This window comes from Peromyscus californicus, unplaced genomic scaffold, assembly GCF_007827085.1.
Source record: "Peromyscus californicus insignis strain IS unplaced genomic scaffold, ASM782708v3 Scaffold_14__1_contigs__length_90479793_seg_2, whole genome shotgun sequence".
Lineage (NCBI taxonomy): Eukaryota > Metazoa > Chordata > Mammalia > Rodentia > Cricetidae > Peromyscus > Peromyscus californicus.
This window is the reverse complement of record NW_026294436.1, coordinates 70373657-70392347: the sequence shown is the minus strand read 5'-3', so window position 1 is coordinate 70392347 and position 18691 is coordinate 70373657. Positions and strand designations below refer to the sequence as shown.

General features: G+C 42.4%; 1 long non-coding RNA gene across 4 annotated transcripts in view; it reads right to left on the bottom strand.

Moving 5' to 3' along the window:
• Positions 1 to 285: 285 nt before the first annotated feature.
• Positions 286 to 18691, bottom strand: part of LOC128110126 (uncharacterized) — a 135688-nt gene continuing 117282 nt past the window's right edge. For 3 of the 4 annotated variants that reach the window (XR_008218054.1, XR_008218051.1, XR_008218053.1), the window contains exons 3-5: positions 14570 to 14804; positions 10705 to 10832; positions 286 to 1711 (exon numbers count right to left, since the gene is read on the bottom strand). This is a non-coding gene — a long non-coding RNA (uncharacterized LOC128110126). Of the gene's footprint in view, positions 1712 to 10704; positions 10833 to 14321; positions 14416 to 14569; positions 14805 to 18691 lie in introns of all 4 variants that reach the window. The other variant, XR_008218052.1, reaches the window with a different exon arrangement.

Genomic DNA, 18691 nt, shown 5'->3' with positions numbered 1-18691 from the left:
CTGATTCAAGGAGGGGGAGGACTTCTCATGAGCCTGTGAGATATCTCTGCAGGTGACGGCTCTGGCCATCAAGACTGACTAGCTATTTTCAATCCCAGAAACCCATACAGTGGAAAGGAAAGAAACAACTCCTACAAGCTGTCCTGTGACCTCCACATGTATGCTATCTCTCTCTCTCTCTCTCTCTCTCTCTCTCTCATACACACACACACACACACACACACACACACACACACACATACACACACACAAATCAGTGTAAAAAATTAAAAAGAAAATTCAATCTTGATCAATAAATTTGATTCTAATTAGAATCAATAGGTGAGGTTATTTTGAAATTATACAACCAGTAAAGTTCATATAAAGGAATAAATGCCAAAATGACAAGAAAATGGCAGCACAGGCTTCCTAAACCATGTGCTCAACTTAAAATTCTAGAAACTTCCAATTCCTGGCCCTTTACCATCAACCCATGCACCCTTCACGCCAGTGCCCAGAAGAGAACATGTTAGCACCCAGATCACACATCTGTTCCCCTGGGGACATTCCTTAGGACAAAATAAACCTGCTATTCAAACATATCAGAGAGTCTGGATCCTTGGGAAAACATCTGTCCAGTGCTGGTTACATCTGTGGATCCTGTATTTCAGCTCCTGAATACCTCCAAAGTCCAACAGTTACAGACATTCCCCATTCTGGAACATTCTGAGTTCCCACTGCCCATGGCTCTGCATGCTAGCCCCGTACAGCATAGAGATACTGTGCAATAGGTGGCCTTCCCAAAGCACCTAAGGATATTTGTCTCCCTCCAAGATCTCTCTAGGAAACTTAAGAGAAGGATTTGCCTTTTGGCCTCTAAACCTCTGGTTAGGGGTTTTGAGAAATAAGCGAATAACCCACAATCACGTTACTCCTGTTTCTATCATCACCTAAAATATATATATATATATATATCAACGCTTTCTACAGTGCTCGTGTTCACCAATGTCTTTCATTTTTTTCCAGTTACTGGACCATTCCCCCACATTTTGCCTAAAGCTCTGTTCCATGGGAAGCGATAGTGATCAAGCTAAGTGCAGGAAGCTTTCAGGATGTCATGTGGCGTACTGGAGCCTGCCGCTTTTCTTCTTCATACACTCAAGACAGAAGGGATGGGAGCCTGGGCGTCACTGAGGCACTGTGGTAGGTATGTGGCCTACCCAGCATGAGCTCATTTCCTGTGTTGGAAGAGATGGGATTTACAGAGCTGAATTTCTCTAATGAAATCATCTCACTGTGAGGGACAAGTCACTGAGATCACAGATTCTCCTGGAGCAGGACGGTCTTCAAACAAAGAGCTCCACAAACGCAGAACGTTTGAAGAGACAAAGGGGTCAGAGGTCAAGAGCTGCACCTGGATTCCATAGGTTTCCAGAAGAAGGCGCTGGGTCATAACACTCAACCAAAGAAGAAACAGACATCACTCATTTAATCATCCTAGATTCTAACACATCGTAGAAAGCACTAGATATGAATGGAAGTAAGAACCAGTCTGTCCAGGCCTGGAGAGGTGATACTCAGCTGTACAAAGCCCATACTGCTTCTTCAGGGGACACAAGTTTAGTTTCCAGCACCCACATTGGGTGGAAGCTCATGACTGTCTGAAACTCAGCTCCAGGGATCCAGTGGCTTCTTCTGGCCTCCATGGGCCCCTGCACTCAGATGTGCAGACCTAGGCACAGGCACAGACATACAAATGCAATTTAAAAATCAGGTAATAATAAAGACAACATACCATTTAAAAAGGACCAGTCCTACAGATGGATGTCCCTTCTCAAGTGCAATTGACTCTAACATTTACTGTCATGTTTTTGTTTTGTTTTGTTTGTTGTTTGTTTGTTTGGTCAGATAAAAGTCTTTGGTGAGAGTAATGACAGTAAACCTACTCTTAAAACCCATTGACTGGAAATGTTTATGTCTGAATAACACATAGATTCCCTGCAGGAAGTGAGTCAGTTCCCGGGCAGGGAAGCCCTGGGTTACATAGATGAACGATGCAAAATGAGAAGGGAATTTTATGTAGTTCTGCACAGGCAGGATTTGTATCATCTTGCACTAAAATTGGCATACATGCTGCAGCATTCAAACACCCAACCCATTACCTACCTGATGCTCACACTCCGTATATGTTGTCACACATCCCTGTCTCTGTGACATTACAAAGCACCACGAGAATCATCGTCCCACCTGGTCATTATAGGGACCCTGTACCATGAGCATCGTTAACAGTTGGGTGAGTTAAGAGCCTGGTGTCAGGGAATGTATCTGACAGCGGAGTCCAAGTGGTGGAAGAGGACTCCTTGGACTTTGACGTCATCCTTCCAACTCCAGCCCCACTTTGATAAAGGTTATGTCTGATCTCCTAATATGTTTTGATCATATTTCCCTTGCCATCCATTGTGAGGCTGCATTTATTTTATAGATGATTTTTCATACGAGAAACTCAAGTTCAGGAAGACGCATCACTTGTCCACGGTCACAGAGCTTGGGAGAATTGGATCCAGAACTAAACCAGAAGTCTACAGAGCTCTAAAGTCCATGCTTCTGACTCCTCGCCTCACACCTGACAGGATGTGTGTGATTTGCAGAAAACCATGGAGCAATTCCTCAGACAGAACTTAATGGCTCTCCCTCCACTTGGGGAGCCTATTTATCCACCTCACCCCCCTCAGGTGTCACATCTGTGCTCTGAGATACAGATCCTTATCTTGATTGTACTAAAAATGAGGTCGAATGTTAAAGAGCAGACTGAAGGCAGAGCTGGAATTTGAATCTAGGATTCTAGCACTTTCTACTCTTCCATACCATCCACCCTAGCTACTGTAGACAGGCATTAGGCAGAGGGAAAAAAATTAATAATTGATAATAAAACCATTCATCAACTATAAATAAGCATGGTAACATATTATTGTTGGTATTATTGTTATTTTAATTATTAACCTCAGATGTTATTTTATAAATTATGTATTATTAATATAAAATATTGATGCACTTTAATTATACATTGAGCTAAAAAAGACTAAGCAGTTTAGCTAAAACAGCCTTGCAAAGAAACAAGACCTGGGTCTTCTAGTTTCATTTCTGTTTCTGTGATTAAAAAAAAAAATACTTGACACAAAAACAACTTGAGGAAAAGGGCATTTATTGCAGCTCACAATGTTAGGTTATAGGCTGTCATAATGGCAGATGCTTGAAGCAGCTGGTCACACCACAGTCACACCACAGAGAGAAATGACTGCTCAGTGCTCAGCTTTCTGCACTCTTATACAGTCCATGGTCCCAAAACAGGGAATGGTACCGCCCACTTTCAGGATGGGTGTCCCCACGTCAGTCAGGGCAATTAAGACAATCCCCCCTAGACATGCCCATAAGCCAACTTCATCTAAACAGTCCCTCACTGAAACTCACTGTCAAACTGACAATTAAAATTGAGCATCATGGGTCTTTCCCCCGAGTTCTAAGCTTAGTCCAACCTTAGTCCAGTCTCCTCCTTACTTCCAGTTATGACTCAATTACCATTGATATACTGATGTCTCTCCTTCCTGGGCAATAAAAAGTGATGCTCTCCAGCTGCCATTTTAAGTAAGTTCACTCAGTAAAGGATCCTTTTCCTCCCTTCTACCCAACATTTCCATTGTAGAATTATGCCCTGGCTTCCATATTTATAAGGAATTGCCGTGTCTTTTCCAATCATGAAAGCAAAGCAGCATTTGGAAAGTCCGTGTCCATTCTCAGTGGCTACTTAGGAGATATGGAATTACAATAAGCTTTGTTTAATGTTTATATTACAATGTGCAAGCCACTTTCAGACAACGCTGTGGTAACTGTCACAGTTCATAAGATACTGCTCCTTCACACCATCATCCATTCAGCACACGTCCTGACCACTCCTTTCACAGTGAAGAACACTAGTAACTTAGCACACTGGAATTTTAGCTCTCAACCCCATCTTCAGAATCAACCCAGGCTGTCGTGAAGCTTCCAGGAATTGTACAGTCTATCAATAAGGCTCTCAGAGCAAATAAAATGACAGAGTGCTCAGGGGTGTTTTTTTTTTTTTCTTTTCTTTCCCATGGGAGCATGTCTTTCAACGGATGTCAGACTTATCAGGATACTTCCAACTCCATGGCTGATAAGAGGTGTCTGAAAAATAAAAATCTTTTCTTTGTTCTCTTAGGCACAAACAACTCCAGTCATAAGGAACATTCGCCTCTGCTGCTTGCCTATAGGTCACCTAGCTAAGCTTGTCTACCATTTCTAGGCCCTGTAGTAACCCAGTTCAACCACACTTCATATTGTAGGAAGTGCCTTTGTGGGCACCTGTCTTCTTCCAACATGCTTATTCAGGTTTTATATGATTACTTGAGATAATGAAATCATATGTGCTCACAGTAGCCGACGTTCATACTGATATGTTCCATGTTCTCTGCTTAGGGTGAGACAACTCAGTCACAAACTCTAATGATGACTTTCAAACTCCATTCAGTTTTGAAGAACAGCGAGCATTTCTATTTCCTTTTCTCCTATGGCAAAAAACCTGCCTATCCTCATAGCACAAGGAAAATCCATTTCTCTGTCCTCACTGTCCCCACATCCCTTAATTCTTGATTTGTTTGAGAATTCACTTTGTCCACTTAAACCTCTGCTTCTCCAGACCATGTGTTCCCCCATAAGCAGACCAACGACCACATTTATTTCATTTCACATATTTCCATCATCAAATCCAGTGTCAGAGATCCCAAATTGTTCAAATGTATTCATGTTTAATTCGCTACTAATTAATCTGACCCTGGGACTTCATTCTTATTTTATTGTGACCAGTAAAGTGAAATCTGAAAACCAACTACATACTTTAGGTCATGAGTTCATAGAATTGGCACTGTCTAGATTTCTCATTGTCTAAGTGCCTATATCTCATGAGCAGTGAACACAACCCTGGTTCTGGAGGAAAAGTCAGCAGGCAGTGAAAAGCCACTTTGAGTTCTAGAGTTCATGATAAGGTTTCTCCAACCTCTGCTTTGAGAATGCCTGTGGATGAACCCTACTAGGACTCAGGAAAGCCCCCTGTGTTCTCTCCTTCACCCTAACATGGATGCCCTGAGTCACTGGCTCATGGGAAATCTTTTTCTCCATCAAAATGTGCTGACCACAGCCTGTCTCTTGGCATGGATGCCTCTCTAGGCTCAACAACCTCTCTCTCCAACAATGACGTCTGCTCGTTCCCACTGGTGTCACATGAAGATGATCAATCGTCCCCAGGCTCACTGGGCTATGAAAACTCAGCTTGGCATGGGGAACACCCCACTCTTCCAACTCCCAGTCACAAGCCTGTTTGGCTGCCAAGCTTACCCCTTTCATTTATTCATCACCCCTTTCCCATTCTCTCTTCTCTGTGACCCTTTGCAGAGGTTCAGAGTCAGGACCAAGGGAAAAGAATAAAAGAACCCATGCAAGCATTTTATAATCACTCACAAGTTGACAACTTTGGTCTCCAACCATGTTCCAGAAGGAAATCTTGTCACTTAGTAAAGAGGAAGTATGAACTTTAAAATAACAATAATATTAAAAGGGAAAAGAATTTGCAAGTAAAATAAAAATTGAGATGAAAACATAACAATTATGATCCTAATAGGTCAATTTGCTAGAAATGCCTCAAAAGTGTTTTTTTTTAAACAAGCTGGTATTTTCAAAACAAAACAAAAAAAAACAAGAAATGAAAAAGATTCATCTTCAAGGAAGCAAGAGATAATGTGGGGTGCTTTGAATCATAGAAACCATAATGACACCCTCTATTTACTCCAGAACGCTTGTTAATTCATACGAAAGGGGACTTCTAAAGGTAGAGCAGAGAAAGGATGTTACTTAACTGCTGTCATTTTAGAATGTACAAAAGAGGACTTCAGGAGCTATTACAGACAGTTTAGGAGAACACCCAGTTTCAGATCCAACAAAGAGGCAAAAAGAGTGGTCTGTGGAGACAAGGCGGTGCGTTTACCTTTGATCCATCGCTTGTTGGAGAATGTGGCTTGCGCATGCAGACAATGAGCCTTTTATGACGGACCGAGTCCCAGAAGTGGGTGCATGGAAGTCTGAGAAAACATACCCCTCCACCTGTGGGAGCCTGCCCTGTGAAACTTACAGCATGAAAGATCAGGATGGAATGTGTTTCTAAGCAGTCAGATCCCCTCTACACATACACACACACACACACACACACACACACATACACACACACACACACACACACACACACACACGGGGAAGGGATAACTGCTTTCTCATCGTGTTCATCACAAATTTCACTTCCATATCCCAAATTTCTTTATCTCAAATTTATTCTTCAGTAAGTTATTTCATATTGCAGATTTAAGACGACTAATAGAAATCCTCCAAAAGAAAAATAAATACCCAAGTCAGGGAAGATTAGCCCCTATGCATATTACCATTCACCCCATATCTGCTGACTGCTTCCTTGGGAACAAATTTTGTCTTTGGTATTGAAGAGAAGGGCAGTGCAAGAGGTGGAAGTTAATATCTGTTGCACGCCTACAAAGCTCAGGGCACTGAGTTACACATAGCGTACGTCTTTTTGCTTCACCCACTCAATTCTGAGAGAAAAGTACTAGTGCCCCCTCTTCTCCTTTTCACAAGAGAAGAAACTAAAGCTTGGCAGGACTGTACGGGGAAAGACAAAAAAGTTTATCATCAGTTCCAATGCAGAATAAACACAAATGAAATCACTGTAAGGGTGCAGCAATACTAATTGTCCCTACCGGATCCAAAGTAAGTGGAAGAAGAGTCAATACCATGATCTGGAGAATGAGGATGCGACATGGGAATCAACAGCCAGCTGAGCCACAAGCAGAGTGGAAGCCCTCATTATGGTGGTGAATACGTGCTTAGAGCTAGACGTGGGTGTGGGCCACGAACAGCCAAGAAGCTCCAAAGATAAGAGAGGAAGTCAAAAACCTCTGAATGGGTCAAGTCAGTGATACAGCTTTGATAGCTAGAGGGAATGCTCTCTAAAGGGCTACTCCATTCAGGGCGTTATCAGCAACTTATACTCCAAAAAGGTCGGAGAAGAAAGGAAGCTCAGTGTGAGAAAGGGACAGGGTGGGGCAAGGGGGAAATGGATGCAGAAGGGTTCCCCTCTTTGTCTTTTTCACTCTGTAAACTGTGTATTTATACTTCCGTGTCCTCCATTACACAGGGCGGCATTCAGCAGCAGAATAAGCCTGCACTGTTTGCACGGTTCAAATCTTCATGCTAAACAATTGCTCACTTGGGACCTGACAGACCTCCTCTGCAGCCATTCAAGAAGGGAAGGGCTGGGTCAATCAAACGTTTGGCTGTTGTATAAGACCATAATATCCGGTTTTTTGAAAAGGGAATAAATAAAAGGAAGACTTGATTACTTTAGGAAAAAAATTAACTAGCCCTTAATAACCCCATAAGTCTAGTAATACTATTACTGCATACTGAAGGACTTTGTGTAGAAATAAGTATGGCAGCCATCATGGAGTCATTCAAACCACAAAGATATTTCACATGTGAAATCATAGAGGGGGTGTCTCTAATTTTATTGATAAAGGAACTAAACTTTAATTCAGAGACTTGGGAGTCATTTATATGTTGTGACCTGTCTTAAAGATTCAGGGTTCCCCAACATCAAAAATAATCATTTATTTTAATGAATTAATTTAATAATAACAACGTCATTCTTTTATCATGTATGTAAATAAACATGAGAAAAGGAGACCTAGGAAACACTGGAATGTCTCTTGAATACCTTTGACCTCATGTTTTTCCTATTTTCTGAGAAACATTTAGCAGCTACCAAAACAACCAAATCTTTGGGCGGTGTTCCATTATTGTTCCTTGTGCATCCATAAGAGAAAGATATTTTATATTTTCCTTCTATCCGGAGTTAAAAGGGTAGTAGGTCAATGTTATGCTGATACTGATGCGAATCATTCGCCCGTGTCTGAGGTGTAAATAATCCCAACACTGTCAAACCATGTCGTGCATGTATGAGTGTGTGTGTATGTGTGTGAGAGAGAGTGTGTGTATGTGCATGCATGTTTGCGTGTGTGTGTGTGTGTGTGTGTGTGTGTGTGTGTGTGTGTGTGTGTGCTTGCACATGCACATTATGGTATATATGGATCCTAGAGGACAACTTTCAGGAATCAGTTCTCTCCTTCCACAGTGAGTTGCAGGGAGCAAAGTCAGACTTGGTGGCAATCACTGTCACCCACGGGAGCCATCGCACCCGCCCATTTTAATCCCATGGCACAACTTCAGTGGACCTAGGGGCAAGTTGTTCCTTGTCTCACATGTTGGTTTTATTTACCATAATTCAAAATTTCAACCTGTTTCATGAGACACAAAACCCAAAGAATCTGAGCTTCGTTACTAATTGAGCTAACTTGCTCCCACAGCTGGCAGACACTGTCTTTTGCATCCTTCTGAGACACCCATCTCTGCCAAAGCTGGTACATCTGAACAGCCCCTCCATGCTTCTTCACTTCCTGCTTCCTATCTTACACAAAGGAGCCACCATTTTAAGCCTTACCCATCTGTGGTCCCTTAGGAAACAACACAGCATCCTTGTACATTTAGAAGCAGCCATTAGATGTAGAGAATTAAGTTCTCACCTGAAATCATTTCACGACTGTTTCCTTTTTTACCATTATCTGACCCAAACCATGACTCTAATACTAAACAAATTCCCACATAATCCCCTGAAGACAGCACATCACCAAATTTTTGTAAAAAGATACAATTGCCATATGCACCATATTGATACTGAGAAATGCAGTAAGGCAGTCCTGGAGCTATGAGCCTCTCCCTCCGAACAGGCTGATACCCTAGTCATGTGACCTCCAGCAAAGCCAACCCCTCACTCTAGGAAATTTGAATGCTGTAGCTATCCCAGGTTTGGGGAAGAAATGATCCTGCCATTGATGTCAAAGGGGAAAGAAATTGCCTTCTCATCATTGAGACTTGGGATTATTTACTAAATAAAAAGTGTTTTCTTTACAGTAGCCTCTTGGGAAGATCAGAGGAAAGCATACCCAAAAAGTCTGGGTGTAGACTGCCCTCCATCGTGGTCCACTTGAGGTTGGCAGTTTCATTACATTTTCTGATTTTAACTTCTTCTTTCTAGGGGAAGACACACGTATGGATTCCAGGGATCAAAGTTGGGTCACCAGACTTGGTGGCAAGCACCTTTAGCTGGTGAGCCGTCTCGTCGGCCCTTACATTTTATTTCTCTTCACCCATCAAATACACTGAACTTGGATCTTGACAAAAGACCAAAATTTACCATTATTAAAGATGCTCAGAAGCACTCCAGGCAGCAGTATGTCCCCATACGCCTCTCTACCAGCCCATCCCCCACAGAGCCCCAACACCATCCTGAGAACAAGCTGCTTTTCATATATGAAGCTCTTGCTGTTCCCTGTTGCCCAGGTATTTTTAAAGAAGTAACTAGTGGCTGAGGACATAGAGTTGGTAAAGTGTTCACCTAACACGTACAAAACCCTAAATTCAATCCTCAGCACCCAGAACCACATAAATCTGGGCATTGCTGCACACACCTTTTAGCCCAGCACTATAATGAGCAATGGAGGCTGAAGGATTAGGAGTTCAAGGCCATCCACAGTTATATGGTGAGTTCTGAACCAGCCTATGACACATGAGATATTACATCAAAAATACACAGGGAGAGACAGAGGGAGGGGGGAGGGTAGGAGGGAGGGAGGGAGGAAAGGTGAAGGGGTGAAGACAGAGAGGAAGGGGGATGGGCACTAAACATTAAAAGGAAAAACACAGGGTGGGGAGGTCCCCCATACGAGCTGGTATATTCCCAGGAAGGACTGTCAAAAGCCATGTGAAAGACTAAGTGGGACCTTTAAAGACATCTAATGACTTCAGACCCTGGTGGGTTTTTCCCACTCTCGGGTCTCCCAGAGGCAGAGGTAGACTGCAGCAAGACCACTTTCTCTTTCTCGGTCACACCATGCACCGCCCTGTTGAAATCATTCACGCTGGCTTGAACGGCTCTCTCACCTCCTTTAGGCTTCTGTTTAGATACCACTGTATGCTCTGCAAACCACACGTAAAGTCAGTCATTTTCCACCATCTGCAGATTCCTCTCCAGCTTCCACTTCCTCTCATTACTTAGACTAGTGATCTAGTTCTTTTATCCATATAATTTCCATCTTCTTATATAAGACTAAATGATTTATCTCTTATTTAGCCTCTTTCTTATCTTCATCAGATAATAAGCACCTAGAAGGAAGAGACTTTTTTGTACCTTTCTTGATTAAAGATCCAAAAGTGTTACACTTTTAATGTTTCCATGGAAGCTGGTACATAGCTGATACTCAAAAGTATTTTTAAGGGCCAGCAAGATGGTTCAGCAGGTAAAGGCACTTGCCACATTTACACTGATGACCTGAGTTTAATCTATTGATCCCAAAGAGTAGGACAGAACTGAATCCTGCAAGTTGTCCTCTGACCTCTGTGCAAGTATGCCATGGCACACACGCCCATACACATGCACACACACATATAAATAAATGTAATATGTTTTCAACTTGTTTAAATAATTAAATGGTGGCAGAGTTATCTTGTCCTGCCTACTAATCCCACTACTCCTACCCTGCAAATGGTAGATGAGCTGACACACGGTAACGAGTCCTCCACGTGACCACTCAGTGTCTTCCTTCGTTTTGAACAGTCCTGAGAAGGCAGGTGATGATCAAGTGTCCTGGTGAACCTCAAGTGTCCTGGAGAACACACATAGAAGGTTGTTTCATCTGTCTGTTTCTCTAGGAATCACACACACACACACACACACACACACACACACACACACACACACACACTGCTTGCTATCTGTGGCACCATCCCTTAATGCATCAGGCATATTGATACAGTGATAATGGAAGAGAAAAAGCTATAAGATAAGAATGGAAAAGGGGAGCCTGGGATGAAGAATGCAGAGCATTGAGTCAAGTCAGTGAGATTCTGTGGGGACCAACTCGGTGCCTCTGTGCAGGAGATAGGGAATGAGGTGTAAGTGCATCCAGACCCCTCTGCCTGTACCATATGGGAGGCCAGCAATTTTCCCTGTCAATTACCACCATTCTCTGAGCCAGCAAAAATAAACAGACCAAAAGGGCAGGCTCCATATGAGCTTTCACCATGCACCTTGGCTCCCTCTCCAGCCCTTCCTCTAATGGAAAAGGAAAACAGAAAGGAAAATTTTCTTTCCTATGTTTAAGCATATGGGACTGTGAAAAAGACAGAGATTCAACAATATGATTGTAGGAGTTGGGTTTTCCATTTCTATTTTCTTCCTTTTATAAATTAAGCTTTGTAAAGTGTTTTTAAAAGGTCATAACTGACTCTCAATGAATTGAAAGCCATAATTATTTTGAAATGTGTGCTAGCACCTGGCCACCTATCTAGGGCTTTGATGTATGTTTGCAGAGATGTTCTAAGTAGGATGTACAGCCAGCAAGTGAAAGCGAGACCGACCACTGTCGTGCAGGGAAAGAGAAGGCCAAGTTTCCACGTCTATATTCACAAAACTTCTGTCACTCAGAAACTTGTCCCTGGATGTCTTTCATTAAAAATACATGCTCATGGAGCAAAAATCTGCTTTTAAAAGAACATTACTCTTGAAGCCTTTTTACTCTTAAAGACTGTCCTAGCAGCATGATTGTCTGGTTAGGAAATCCAGGGATGGGTATACAGAAAGCTGCTAGGAACGATGACGTAGCCAGACTCCAGGAAACCAGGCCCATGTCTACAACTAACTCAATGTCTATATAACAGCATTGCTGAAACATTTTCAATGCTGTTTCCAGAAGCAACAAAAACATGACCTTGTTAGGAGCAAATCTCATACATACCTGAAATCTCAAAAAATCGCAGAGGAAAAAAAAATCAACCAAATTTATATGAACAATGTGTAGAATGTGTTCATGGGCTTCAAGACATAATGTTATTGTAGAGTTTCCCCATGTTGATCTCTAGGTCCCCTAAAATCCGGATCAAATTCCTGGCAAGGTCTTTTGCAAAAACCAATAATCTAAGTCCAGCAGCAGGAAATGCAAAGGATCTAGAAACAGAAACAACTTTGAAAAAGAAGAACAAAGCTGGAGGCGCATTGCTCTCTGACTTGAATCTTTGTTAAAGCTGCCGTCAGGAGAGTGGGGTACCAGCATCCATAGAAACAGAGAGGCTGCTGGTACTCATGCTCTGTGTGTGTGTGTGTGTGTGTGTGTGTTATATGTGTGGGTGTGTGTTATATATGTGGGTGTGTGTATGTGAGTATGGGGTGTGTGCATGTGTGTGTGGTGTATATGTGAGTGCACACATGTGTGGTATGTGCGTATCTAGGTACGTATATGTATGTATATATGTACATACATATAAATGATCATATATGTATGTGAATGATTTTTAACAAAAGACCAAAAACAATTCATAGGACTTGTATGTTCATATGCAACAAAAGTAAATATGGATTCATACCTTCTACTGTTTTCAAAAACAGCTCAAAGCTGGGCCTGGTATCTCACATGAATTATCCTGACATTCAAGAGGTTGAGGCATGGACAGACTATGGATAGTGAAGAAAAGGAATGCATGTGTAGAATTGAGATACACAGTACCAGATGGAGACCCTGTCTCAAAAACAAAGCAAAACCAGAAAAGCTCAAACAGATCACAGATCCAAATGTCCACCTAAAAACTAGCAAAAATCTTAAAAAAAAAATCAAAAGGTCACCTCTGTGACCCTGAGTCAGATAAAGAACTCTTAGATACAGTAGCAAAGAAAGATTCACAAAAGTTAAAATATAACTTGGGTTTGAATAAGTTCAATTTCCCAATTCAAATCACCTAGCAAAAATTTAACCTTCTACTTTTGAAAAATATTGATTAGACAATGAAAAACACAAACCTGTGTCTCATAAAGGACTTGTGTTCCAAATACAAAACAGAATCTTAAAGCTTAATAAGAAAGCAAATGCCTGAATTAGCTTTTTAAAAATGGACAGTCTTTGAATAGACATCTCACCAAAGAAAATATACAGTTGACAAATGAGAGTGTAAACACCCTTAACGTCATGAAGATGTCAAGGTCAGTGAAGACGTCAAGGTCAGTAAAGGTGTCAAGGTCAGTGAAGGTGTCAAGGTCAGTGAAGATGTCAAGGTCAGTGAAGGTGTCAAGGTCAGTGAAGATGTCAAGGTCAGTGAAGATGTCAAGGTCAGTGAAGGCAAAAGCACTACACATATCACTATGTGCATATTGAGATGGGTCAAATTTAAAAGACTGACTGTATCATGCATCAGTGAAAACATCTGTGAGGTAACAAGGATATAAAATGGTCCAAACACTTTGGAAAACAATTCCTCATTTTCTTAAAAAGCAAAGCATCTTCAATACGGTTATTCTGACTCTAGGCATTTACCTAAAAGAAGTGAGACCATGTGTTCCTACAAAAGCTTGGACTAGAATGGTCAGTGTAGTTGCTATGTTCATGGCAGAATGTAACGGCCAAAAGCTAGAAACCACGTGAACATCTAAGAGCTGGACAGATAACCTCACCATGAGATAGTGATGGAGAGACACTGATATGTCTACATCATGAGTAAACCTAATAAAATGATTTTCAGTCAAAACAGAGGATGTGGATTCTACCTACACACAGCTCTAGAACATAAAATTAACCTGTAGGCAAAGGTTTCCCAGTGGTGGGAGACTCAGGAAAGGAGGGAGGGACCCCAACAGGGCAGAGAGAACCCCAGGAAGTACTGGCTACATCCGTGTGGTGATAGATTCATAAATAGATGTATGCCAAACTTCAGGAAATGACACACTTTAAGGATGTGTAACTCACTTTATATTGATTATACCTCCATAAAACTATCTTCTTGGCCAGGCGGTGGTGGCACACACCTTTAATCCCAGTACTTGGGAGGCAGAGGCAGGCAGATCTTTGTGAGTTCGAGGCCAGCCTGGTCTATAGAGCAAGATCCAGGAAAGGCACAAAGCTACACAGAGAAACCCTGTCTCGAAAAACCAAAAAAAAAAAAAAAAACTATCTTCTTACTTCAAAATGCAAACAATAAAAATGATCTACTAAGACAACACTATAACCCTGAGATGTCCCCTCTTATATCTTAACAACTATAGGGAAGTAACACAGGTAATAAGGACAAACTTTTTAATTTTTCTAAAACTGACTCTGCTGAATACTTACCAAACAGCCCATGGTTCTAATAAGGAATTTACAGTAGCTTGCACACTGAATCCACCCAGGGATGTCTCCTTTTTAACCAAAAGTATTTCTAAACCTAGGGTAGAATAAATATTTGCCTCAGTTATGTTTCCTCACAATGTGCATCCCGTGGCCTTTTATCTCTCTTCTCTCTCTACTCAGAGCTCAGAAAACAGACTAAATCACTACCAAAAACAAAAGGACAATTTACTGTGTTTCCCATTGCTCACATCAATCTCTCCATACTTCCCGAAGACCAGGAATCCAGTCGCCCTTGATGTCTCTCAGCTTGGTGCCTGGATACAGAGTCAGGACCCTGGCCTGGGCAGAAGAGGGCTCATCTTGATGCTCTGTCAGCTTGTAAACCACTTCATATTCCCAGTGAAGGAGTTCTTGGGTTTGAATAAGTTCAGTTCCCCAGTGCAGATCGATTAGCAAGTACCACTTCTCAGCAATGCATTGAGACTACAATGGGAAAATCAAACAGTGAACTCTTCATATCTTCCAAGTAGACTTAAGACTCTCGAAGCTTGCTAATACATAATGCTTTCTACCACATAGGTGCCCGGTACTAATGATTGACCAGTGTAGCCATGAGAGGGCAAAGCCTCAAGGGTATGGAATCCCTCTGAACTCTTTTTGTGGAGAAGGTAAGGGATGTGGGGCAGAGCCATGTTTCTAGAGAGAAATCCTCAATCAGCCAGCAGAGCCTGTGTCGAGCCCTGCTTCCTGTCAGAGAGCATTCAACTCACGGGAGGACTGAAGAAGACTCCCACTGGGCAGTTAGAACTGGCAAGGCAGCCAGCCAACAGGCAGAATGTAGGCGGCTCTCAGCCACTCTCAGCTCTGTACAGAGGAATGAGAGGAAACTGTGACCCAAAACTGACACTTCCTCAGAGCATCACCCAGTGTTTCCAGCAGAGAACACAGCCCAGTGATAATGGAGCTTTGAAGCGTCTGGCCAGAGGCCAGTAGACATTGGAAGTGTTCTTTGGAGAATATCTGCTTTAGAGAATATCTGCTTTAGATTACTCCCTGTGTGGAGGAAGCCACACATACTGACTTTAGCCTTTCTCTCCTGCCTTCAGAATGCAGGGGCTTCAGGTTGACTGACCTCAATCCTGCTCTTTTGGCTTAGACCTAAATGTCAGGGGTAGTGAGCCTGGGGGTTTTTGTTGAGTTTTCTCCCTCTGGTACTGTGTATCACAACTCTACTATGTGCATTCCTTTTCTTCATTGTCTCATTGCAATGTTTTATTCCTGCTTTCCACAGCCCTGGAATGTTCTATTTCTCTTCTATGGATGTTTATTCTAAAGATACAATGGAAGCCTAGGTCTACCTGATAATTAAATGACATTCTAAACTGCCTAACTACAAGCCCGCTCATTAAAAATAACTAGTTAGTTTTCTGTTGCTGTGATGAAACATCATGACCAAGACAACTTATGGAAGGAAGAATTTATGGGGGCTTATGGTTCCAGAGGGTTGGAGTCCATCATGGCAGAGAGACACGGCAGCAGGAACAGGAAGCTGAGAGCTCACACCTTCTAGTGAAAGTATGAAGGGAGAGAGCAAGCAAGAAGTGGAGTGAGACTCTAAATCCTCAAAGCCTGCCCCTAGTGACATACTTCCTTCAACAAGGAACCTTAAACCTCCCCAAACAGCACCACCAACTGGGGACCAAGTGTTGAAATGCCCAAGACTACAGAGGACATTTCTAGTTCAAACCACCCACCACTCTGGTTGAATTATAGGTCGAATGATATGCCACCCAAAATACTGAAGCATCTTTCTCATCTCTCTAAAGTCAAAACTCATTCAATAATAGATTCTACCACTCACACATAGACTGCTCAAATTCATGTTCTTGTCAATATTTTTACCAACATGTCCAAATATATGTGTGCTTGATTGTCCCTCTTTGTGAAGGGAGATTAGCTGGTGAATGTCACTTAGGAACTAAATCTTTGCCACTCAAAGTGATGCCCTCGGACCAGCCCTTGCCATCACCTGACAGGCCATTAAGAAGATGATCGGGCCTCAGCATAGAACAACAGAATCCAAATTTCATCATAACAAGATCATCAGTGAGCCCTGTGCCTATTTAAAGTTTATAAGGACTCTTTTAAATAGTTATCAGCCCCTTGGAGGGAAAAGGAAAATCAAGAGTTGCAACATGCTAACTGACAAAATTCCACAAAGGAGCTTGAGCCAGTGCACTGCCTAGTGCTTTCCAGTGGTTGGCTCTGCGTCCATGAGTCCCCACTGGACCTTCACCCCACAGAGCTAAGAATGATGTTTGGCTAGATGAACTGGGCTCACTTATTCAAACATCAAAGGTGCTGATCAATCAGCGGAGGCTTCTGTCAAACCTTTCTAGGCTAGAAAATAGGTTGGGCAATATTAAGGAATTTGGGTTGATCATGAACTAAAAGGTCATTCTTGGCTCCGTTTGAATGTGGATGTCAGGAAAACAACCTGCTGCATGGTGACCAGCATTGCCCTCAAGAGAGCTCATCCTGAAGGCCGTGCAGAGATGAGGCCGAACCCCAGGACTGACAGGGTTGTTCAATGGGGCTGTGAGCATGCGGAATCTCACATCTGGAAACAAGCATAAAGTCACAGTGTTCTGCTCCCAAATTCACCCAATACTTAGCAGCTGATAATGAAGACTTTGCCTTTTCTGGCTCCTAAATATTCTAGTCGGCACGTGGAGGGTATCACATGCCCAGACTCAACAGAGTGTGGACAGAAAATATTAACAGGAAAAAGTGCATCTCTACTGGACTTTCTCCCTTGTCCCTCTTCCCTAGTTCATGTGGTGTAACTATTTACACATTTCTAATACTGAGCATTACAGGAGAGGCTTTGAAGTACTGAAGATATTCAGGCCACGTGCAAATACAATTCCATGTCACATAATGGACTTGAGCATTCAAAACTTCTGGTACTCTTGAAGAGTCCTGGAGTCAATCCCCATAGACACTGAGTCACAACTTGCCTGACTTCTGGATGTCCACTGCCATGTAGGGGTGAAGGGCAACAAAGAGACAAGAGAGGCACCCTGGAATGTAGCGCCTGGCCCTGTCTGTGGTGATCAGCACACCTCAGACCAGCCACTAACCTTTCAATCGGCCACATGAGCTCACCGCTCTCCCTTCTCTACGCTCAGTCTGGTTCTTGATTTCTGTGTTAATATTCTACCTGGCACGAGAGCTCTGTCCAGCCTCTTGCCCACCTGTTGGGAATCCTTCTTAGGACCTTGCCAGACTCCCTCTAAAAGCCACAACTCACCCTCTGGACCTCTTAGGATTATTTTCCAGATGGGCAGTGGACTACATTTAACATATACAGTATTAGACTGTAAGTATTACCACTGCTAGGAAGTCCCAGATGTTCTAGTGCACTTGAGAAATTATTCCATTTTCTTCTACTCTCTGTAAGCATCTAATACTGCTTATATGTGTTCTATTTGGTTCTTAGTCTTTAGTCAGAACGTATTGAAACAATGGGTTTCATTATGACATTTTCATACATGTGCACCACGCACTCTGCTCATTTTCACTCATTCCTCTTGCTTGTCCTCCTACCCTCTGACCCCCACACCCCCAGAAAGCCCCACTTCGACTTTGACACACACAAATATCGACAGATACATAAGATAGGTAGGTAGGTGGCTAATAGACAAGGAGCCCACATAAGAGAAAAAATGTGGTATTTTCCTTAGGCAGACTTATTAATTTAACATGGTGATTCCAGTCCCATCCATTTTTCTGAAGATGACATAATTTTGTACCTCTCTATGCCTGTAACAAAACTCCTCCATGTTTTGGCCACACGAAAGTATGTGTGGCACATACTTTTCATCTTAGCACTCCGGAGGCTGAAGCGGGAAGATGCATCATCTAGTGATTGATTTCTAGAGGAGCCAGGACTATATGAGACCCGTGAATGCAATGACAAGTGTACAGAAGACATTAAAGAAGCCCTGGGGACTTCCTGGCCACTGCTTGACAGTTCCTGTGCCGGTTGCCCCCAACCTATGAGGTGTCTACAAACTAATGGGGAAAAGAGATAAACGAAGGCCAGCTGTAGTTTTTTGTAGGATGAACACAATAACAGATACAGGGGGCCCTGGGAAATAACTCAGTCAGTGAAGTCCTTGCTTTGCAAGCACGAGAACTTGAATTCCGCCTCCCAGAAACCATGTAATAATAATAATAATAATAATAATAATAATAATAATAATAATAAAGAAAACTGAGCCTGGTGGCACACATGGCAATCCCAAAGCTGGGGAGACCGAGACAGACAGACTGACTCCTGGGTTTACTTTGTACTAAGCCTAGCC